The 7,500-nt window shown below is 48.7% G+C and overlaps 1 pseudogene; it reads left to right on the top strand.

Annotated features, from left to right (window-relative positions):
* LOC139640607 (membrane-associated guanylate kinase, WW and PDZ domain-containing protein 1-like) overlaps positions 1–7,500 on the top strand; it is a 14,041-nt pseudogene that overhangs the window by 6,138 nt on the left and 403 nt on the right.

The raw sequence follows: 7,500 nt of genomic DNA, 5'->3' as shown, positions 1-7,500 counted from the left end.
ATGTGCCATTTAGCTAAAAAGACCAGTTTTAATTTGTAGTCCTTGACCTACTCTGCTGTATTTTATTAAGCTGCAGACAGCATCCCAACATCACCACAGGATTAATAACCTATCGATCTGTCTGTCTCTCTACCTGTCTGTGTGCCTGCCTGTCTATCTACCGACACGATCTATCAATCCATCCATCTGTCTGTCTATATATCTATATATCTATCTATCTAGTTATCTAATACTAATCACCTTCTTATAATCACTAATCAGTTAATTGTCTAAAAATGACTAACTACATCACTCTGAAAATCCAGGACTGGGCCAAACCCCGCCCTCCTACGCTGCTCAGCCAATGACGAACGGGCTCACGGGCCCGCCCACCCCCACCTCCTCTGACCCCCCGCTGGGCCCGCCCCCTCTCCCAGAGCGGACGGCAGCCAATCACAGTGACTCTGACGGAGGTTTGTCCAACGCTGGAACACGAAGGTAATTATTACTATTAGTAGTAGTAGTAGTAGTAGTACAAGTACTTCTAGTGATAGTAGTAGTAGAAGTAGTATGCTCTAAAAATAAAAAATGTAAATGTTTCTAAAACTTGTGTGTAATAAATGTTTCTTCCTTCTCTCTCTCTCCTCTCCTCCTGCCCCTCCTCTTCCTCCCAGGTCTTCTCTGATTCGCTACAACAGCAGCTCGCTCCCCGCCCCTTCCTCCTCCTCCCTCCTCCACCGCCAGAGCTCCAAGTCGTCAGAGAGCGACCTGTCCTCCTCCACGCTCCCCATCTCCTCCTCCACGCTCCCCATCTCCTGCTCCACGCTCCCCATCTCCTCCTCCACGCTCCACATCACCTCATCTACGCTCCCCATGACCTCCTCCACGCTCCCCCTGCCCTCCTCCTCCTCCTCCAACACTCTGTGTAAACTGCCTCTCCCTCAGCCTGAAACCGGCCTCCCGAACTCGACCGGTCCCACCAGCCCTAGCGACCCCGCCTCCTCCACCACGCCTCCTGGTGCCCCTGTCCAGCGCCCGCCGATGCCCCAGACTTCCCTCGCCCTCACGCCGCCCAGGGAGGTCCCGCCCTGCGGCTTCAACGGGTGTCCGGCCAACCACCAGGCGCCCTCCTCCGCCTCCCGGCCCGGCCCGGGGCTGGCGCTCCCTCTCGGGACGGGGTCGCCCGGGTCGGCCCCCGGCGGGGAGCTGGTGCCGGTGGCCCTCGGGCGCAGCGAGGGCGGGGGGCTGGGATTCAGCGTGACAGCAGGGGGGCAAGGGGGCCAGCTTGCCGTGGTGAGGCGGGTCTGGGACCGGAGGCAGTGCCCCTCCCTGCAGCCAGGGGACGCTATAGTCAAGATCAATGGAGCCGACGTGCAGAGCCTCAGCTTTGCCCAGGTTAGAGATTATTATAATTATTATTATTGTTATTATTATTATAGAAAAAGATTGTAGCCCACAACTAGGGTTTGACCGATATAACTTTTCAAGGCAATACTATCCATCCATCCATTGATTTTCTAGCCACTTCAGACTCAGGGTCACAGACAGCAGCCCAGACGTCCTTTTCCTCAGTAAGTTCCTCCAGCTCCTCCTGGGGATCCACAGGTGCTCCCAGGCATGCTGGGAGATGTAGTGCAGGGGTATTCAACTGTATTCACCCGTGTGCCATGGAGAACCAAGAGTCTGCAGGTTTTCATTCCAACTAAAGACTACTCCAGGTGATTTCATTGCACACCTTCGACCAGAGAGGAGGAACCACTCAGTGAAATCTCCAGCATACTCTTACTTGGCCCTCTATACACACGGTTGAATGTCCTTGATGTAATCGCTCCAGTACGCCCTGGGTCTGCCCCAGGTCTCCTCCCATTCAGCCATACCCGGTACACCACTAAAGGGAGGCGGGGAGCATCCTTACCAGGTGCTTGAACATCCTCAACTAGCTCTTCTCAGTGTGGAGGAGCAGTACCTCAATTCTGAGCTCCTCACCTGATCATGGAAAACGAGCCCAGCCACCCTGAGAAACCTTATTTTGGCTGCTTCTTTTGGTCTCTACCCAGAGCTTGTGGCCATATGAGGGTCAGAATGAAGATTGACCGATAAATCGAGAGCTTTGCTTTGTGGCTCAGCTCATGGTCCAATGCAACACCTGCATTACTGCAGCTGCTGCACCTTACCAGCAGTCAATCCCAGCTTTGTCTTTTAACCTCATTTGTGAAAAAGACCCCAGGACACCTGAACCCCTCCACTTGGGGCAGCTGCTGCCCCACCTGGATGGGACTTTTTATGAGGGGATAACCATGACCTCAGACTTGGAGGTGCTGATCCTCATCCCAGCTGTGTCCCACACCACTACAAATCGTTCCAGTGCACATCGAGCATCACTGGCCAATGAAGCCTAAAGGACAACATTATCCGCAAGTCCTCGGCTGTGCCTTGATATCCTGTCTATGAATATAACAAACATGAGGGGGGACAAGGTTCATCCAGATCAGTCACTTCTGTAACTCCAGCAGCTGCAGCTTTTTGGCCCGCCGGTGCCTCTCTGCTGAGTCAGCAGTCCTCCATACCAACCAGGTCCAGAAGACCTCCATCTTCAGCTGGACAGCCTCCTTCACCTCTGGTGTCCATCAGCAGGTGCTTGGGTCGCTGCCATGACAGACTCCACCCACCTTCTGGCCATCGCTCCTAGCAGCTGCTTCATGACAGAGGTTTTGAACAGAGTCCATTCTGACTCCATGTTCCAAACCTCCTCTGGATACAGGAGAAGCTCATTCAGAGGTGAGAGTTGACAGTCTTATACCAGGCGGAGTGCCTGGTATAAGACTGTCAACTCTCACCTCTCACCAAACCTACTGCATGTTTGGGCTTATCAGGTCAGTCCAGCAGCCTCCCTGCCATCTGATCCATCTCACCAGCAGACGGCAGCTCAGCTCCTCTCTTCCCCTGAGTGTGCAGAACATTTGACCTCAGGTCTGATGAAATAACTGCAAAGTCCTTTATCAACTTTTGGCTGAAGGTGCTCAGGTACCATGTACCTGTCTGGACCTCCCTATGTTCAAACAGGGTGTCTGTTATGGACAGTCCATTGCTACCACAGAAGTCCAATAGCGACACACTGCTTGGGTTCAGATCAGGGAGGCCATTCATCCTAATCACATCCCTCCAGGTGTTAGTTCTTACCAATGGGAGTGTTGAGGAGCCTCTCCAGCCCAACACTCTCTGTCTCCCAGGAGGCTGAGCATTCCCAACTGCTGTTGGGGGCGTCCACAAACAACAAACAGAGTTTTCCTCTCCACAACTCGTAGTCGCATTGAGGTAACTGTGCCAGACGGGGACTCAGGAGTATCCCACCCCCTCCACCTCCCACCTGGTGACTCTCACCGTGGGCAACACCTGAGTAGGTGTTCCACTAGACTCCCATCAACATGGGTCACTAAGGCTCACAACCCCCCCGCCACGATAAGGTTGTGAGTCCAGGAGGGGAAGGCTGATATTTCTGGATTGAAGCTGGTGATAGCCAATATTTTGCGCAGATTTCTGAACATTTTCATGCTCAAAACTTCCAAAAAATGTCAAGTATTCATTTTCTCCAAGAATTTTATTCTTGTCAAAGTTGAAATCCCTCTGAAAAGCATTTAACATATTCATGCATACTTTTGTGAAATCTGATCAAACTCTGACAGAGGGCTTCCCAGTGACAACCTGTGTAATATTGAATATGTAATCAATCAAATTGCATAATTTCCATCATATCAGACCAGACTCGATCCCATTTTTAACAAATGGATCTAATGCTACTGAATCTAGTCTAATGAACTGAATTATCCTAATTCTTGTTTCATGCATTTCATGAATATTATAGGTAATGATTGTGGTCCACCATAAACATTATTTTTCTTATTCTTAATGTGGTTATTATTATTATTATTAGTAGTAGTAGTATTAGCATTTGTTTTATTATTATTTATGAAGTCCATAAACAATTATAATTCATAGCCTAATTGTATAATGGGTTTGGTAAGCCAGACTGAGTAAAAAAAAATTTTTAATTTTTTTTATTTTGAATAAATGATTGTATGTATTTCCTGTCTCAGGTGCAGAGGATCCTACAGGAACACACCAAACAGGGAGAGGTGGTACTACTGGTCTACAGAGGAGGTACACACACACACACACACACACACACACACACACACACACACACACACAACACAATTGAAGTTGAACAATATACAAGAGTATTTGCACTGTCACTTTATGCTATTTTTTTATTTTATATTCACAATAGAACTCAATACAATATAGATGTATAACCACAGTAGAATACACAGATCTGCCCCCAGTAGAAACACAATAGATCTCCAGTACTCTCCTCAGGTCAGATTTGGCTCTGGTACTGGTTTGTCATGTTTTAAGGCTGTTCCCTTTAGCAGCTAAACTCAGACAGAGTCGCAGATTTTGTCTCTGCCAGCAGACTGCAGCCTACAGCAGTAAGAAAGATTAAAATGAGAATAAAACATCAAAACACTTTAATAACATGACTGGCAATTAGACACAATATTGCCAAAGCAGTGAACAAAATGTAATTTTTCAAAAACCAGCAAAAACAGTTCCTACCAGACTTAAAAATGATTTGGTTTGAGAACGTTAAAAAAATTTAAATTTTTATTTTATTTCCCCCCAGGTCCTGTCTCCTCCCCAGTCGTCACCCCCAACCTCTACAAGCCCCTCCCCTCCCCTCACAGCCCCGCCTCCTCCTCTCACGCCCCCATTTCAGCCGACTTGCCTTCCCCACCCACGGGTGCCTTGTTGGGGGGCGTCCCCCCCCTCAGCCAGGCCGGCTTGGCCCTCAGCAGCCCCCAAGAGGGGCCCCTACCGGCCCCAGGGACCCACCAAGGTAAATACACCACTGTTTACAGCTGTGCCCTTGAGCAAGGCAGGTGACTCCCCACTAATGTTGTGGAAAATTGTGTCACTAATCTGCAGCAGCCTGTCTCCATGATGGAGGAACAGTGTAGAACTGTGTGTTAGTTAATAAAGTGTAAATGTGTATGAAGCAGCTAGAAGCATGAGTCTGTCTAATCCAAACAGGTCTGATGTGTGGTGGGGAGCGGGGGGGCTGTTAAATATAAATATAATATAATATAATAATAATATAAATATATTGATATGCAAATTAACATATGACGCCATCTGGCATATTCTAGTGACTTTTGAGCAGCCAATAGCTACTTTCCTTGGAAACCGTAACCCCCCAGTTAACCAGCAGGCTCAGTTAGCAAAGCAACCAATGTTAACGTTAACATCCGACTACTAGCCACTGCTAACACTAGCTTCTACTAGATACATTAGCTAGCTAACAAACTGACATCTAAACACAAAATCAGCAGTCTGACTCCTCCTTGTTGCTCTGCTCCTATCAGCCTGACTCCTATTGGTCTGTTTCCTCCTTGTTGTTCTAGTCCTATTGGTCTGACTCCTTGTTGTTCTGCTCCTGTTGGTGTGACTCCTCCTTGATGTTGTGTTCCTATCAGTCTGACTCCTCTTTACTATTCTGCTCCTACTGGTCTGTCTCCTCCTTGTTGTTCTGGTCCTATTGGTCTGACTCCTCCTTGTTGTTCTGCTCCTATTAGTCTGACTCCTCCTTTTTGTTCTGGTCCTATCGGCCTGACTCCTATCAGTCTGTCTCCTCCTTGTTGTTCTGGTCCTATTGGTCTGACTCCTCCTTGTTGTTCTGCTCCTATCAGTCTGACTCCTCCTTGTTGGTGTGCTCCTATCAGTCTGACCCTTCCTTGTTATTCTGCTATGACTGCTCCTTGTTGTTCTGGTCCTATCGGTCTGACTCCTCCTTCTGTTCTGCTCCTATCGGTCTGACTCCTCCTTGTTGTTCTGGTCCTATCAGTCTGACTCATCCTTGTTGTTGTGCTCCTATCACTCTGTCCTCTCCTTGTTGTTGTGCTCCTCTCAGTCTGACTCCTCCTTGTTGTTCTGGTCCTATTGGTCTGACTCCTCCTTGTTGTTCTGGTCCTATCGGTCTGACTCCTCCTTGTTGTTCTGCTCCTGTCGGTCTGACTCCTCCTTGCTATTCTGTTCCTATTAGTCTGACTCCTTGTTGTTCTGCTGCTATTGGTCTGACTCCTCCTTGTTGTTGTGGTCCTATCGGTCTGACTCCTCCTTGTTGTTCTGGTCCTATCAGTCTGACTCCTCCTTCTGTTCTGCTCCTATCGGTCTGACTCCTCCTTGTTGTTCTGCTCCTATCGATCAGACTCCTCCTTGCTATTCTGTTCCTATTAGTCTGACTCCTTGTTGTTCTGCTCCTATCAGCCTGACTCCTATCGGTCTGTCTCCTCTTTGTTGTTCTGCTCCTATCAGTCTGACCCCTCCTTGTTGTTGTGCTCCTATTGGTCTGACTCCTTGTTCTGCTCCTATCAGTCTGACCCCTCCTTGTTGTTGTGCTCCTATCAGTCTGACCCCTCCTTGTTGTTGTGCTCCTATCAGTCTGACCCCTCCTTGTTGTTGTGCTCCTCTCAGTCTGACTCCTCCTTGTTATTCTGGTCCTATTGGTCTGACTCCTCCTTGTTGTTCTGGTCCTATCGGTCTGACTCCTCCTTGTTGTTCTGGTCCTATCGGTCTGACTCCTCCTTGTTGTTCTGGTCCTATCAGTCTGACTCCTCCTTCTGTTCTGCTCCTATCGGTCTGACTCCTCCTTGTTGTTCTGCTCCTATCGATCAGACTCCTCCTTGCTATTCTGTTCCTATTAGTCTGACTCCTTGTTGTTCTGCTCCTATCAGCCTGACTCCTATCGGTCTGTCTCCTCTTTGTTGTTCTGCTCCTATCAGTCTGACCCCTCCTTGTTGTTGTGCTCCTATTGGTCTGACTCCTCCTTGTTGTTGTGCTCCTATCACTCTGTCCTCTCCTTGTTATTGTGCTCCTCTCAGTCTGACTCCTCCTTGTTATTCTGGTCCTATTGGTCTGACTCCTCCTTGTTGTTCTGGTCCTATCGGTCTGACTCCTCCTTGTTGTTCTGCTCCTGTCGGTCTGACTCCTCCTTGCTATTCTGTTCCTATTAGTCTGACTCCTTGTTGTTCTGCTGCTATTGGTCTGACTCCTCCTTGTTGTTGTGGTCCTATCGGTCTGACTCCTCCTTGTTGTTCTGGTCCTATTGGTCTGACTCCTCCTTCTGTTCTGCTCCTATCGGTCTGACTCCTCCTTGTTGTTCTGCTCCTATCGATCAGACTCCTCCTTGCTATTCTGTTCCTATTAGTCTGACTCCTTGTTGTTCTGCTCCTATCGGTCTGACTCCTCCTTGCTATTCTGCTCCTATCAGCTCCTATCAGTCTGTCCCCCCCTTGTTGTTCTGCTCCTATCACTCTGTCCTCTCCTTGTTGTTGTGCTCCTCTCAGTCTGACTCCTCCTTGTTGTTCTGCTCCTACCAGTCCTCCTTGTTGTTCTGCTCCTATCAGTCTGACTTCTCCTTGTTGTTCTGCTCTGACTCCTCGTTGTTGTTCTGCTCCTATCAGT

The sequence above is a fragment of the Centroberyx affinis genome, unplaced genomic scaffold (genome assembly GCF_046629955.1).
Source record: "Centroberyx affinis isolate AG114_WGS23_722 - 3 ecotype Tasmania unplaced genomic scaffold, CSIRO-AGI_Caff_v1 ptg009935l_1, whole genome shotgun sequence".
Taxonomy (NCBI): domain Eukaryota; kingdom Metazoa; phylum Chordata; class Actinopteri; order Beryciformes; family Berycidae; genus Centroberyx; species Centroberyx affinis.
This window is presented reverse-complemented; position numbering and strand designations above follow the sequence as displayed.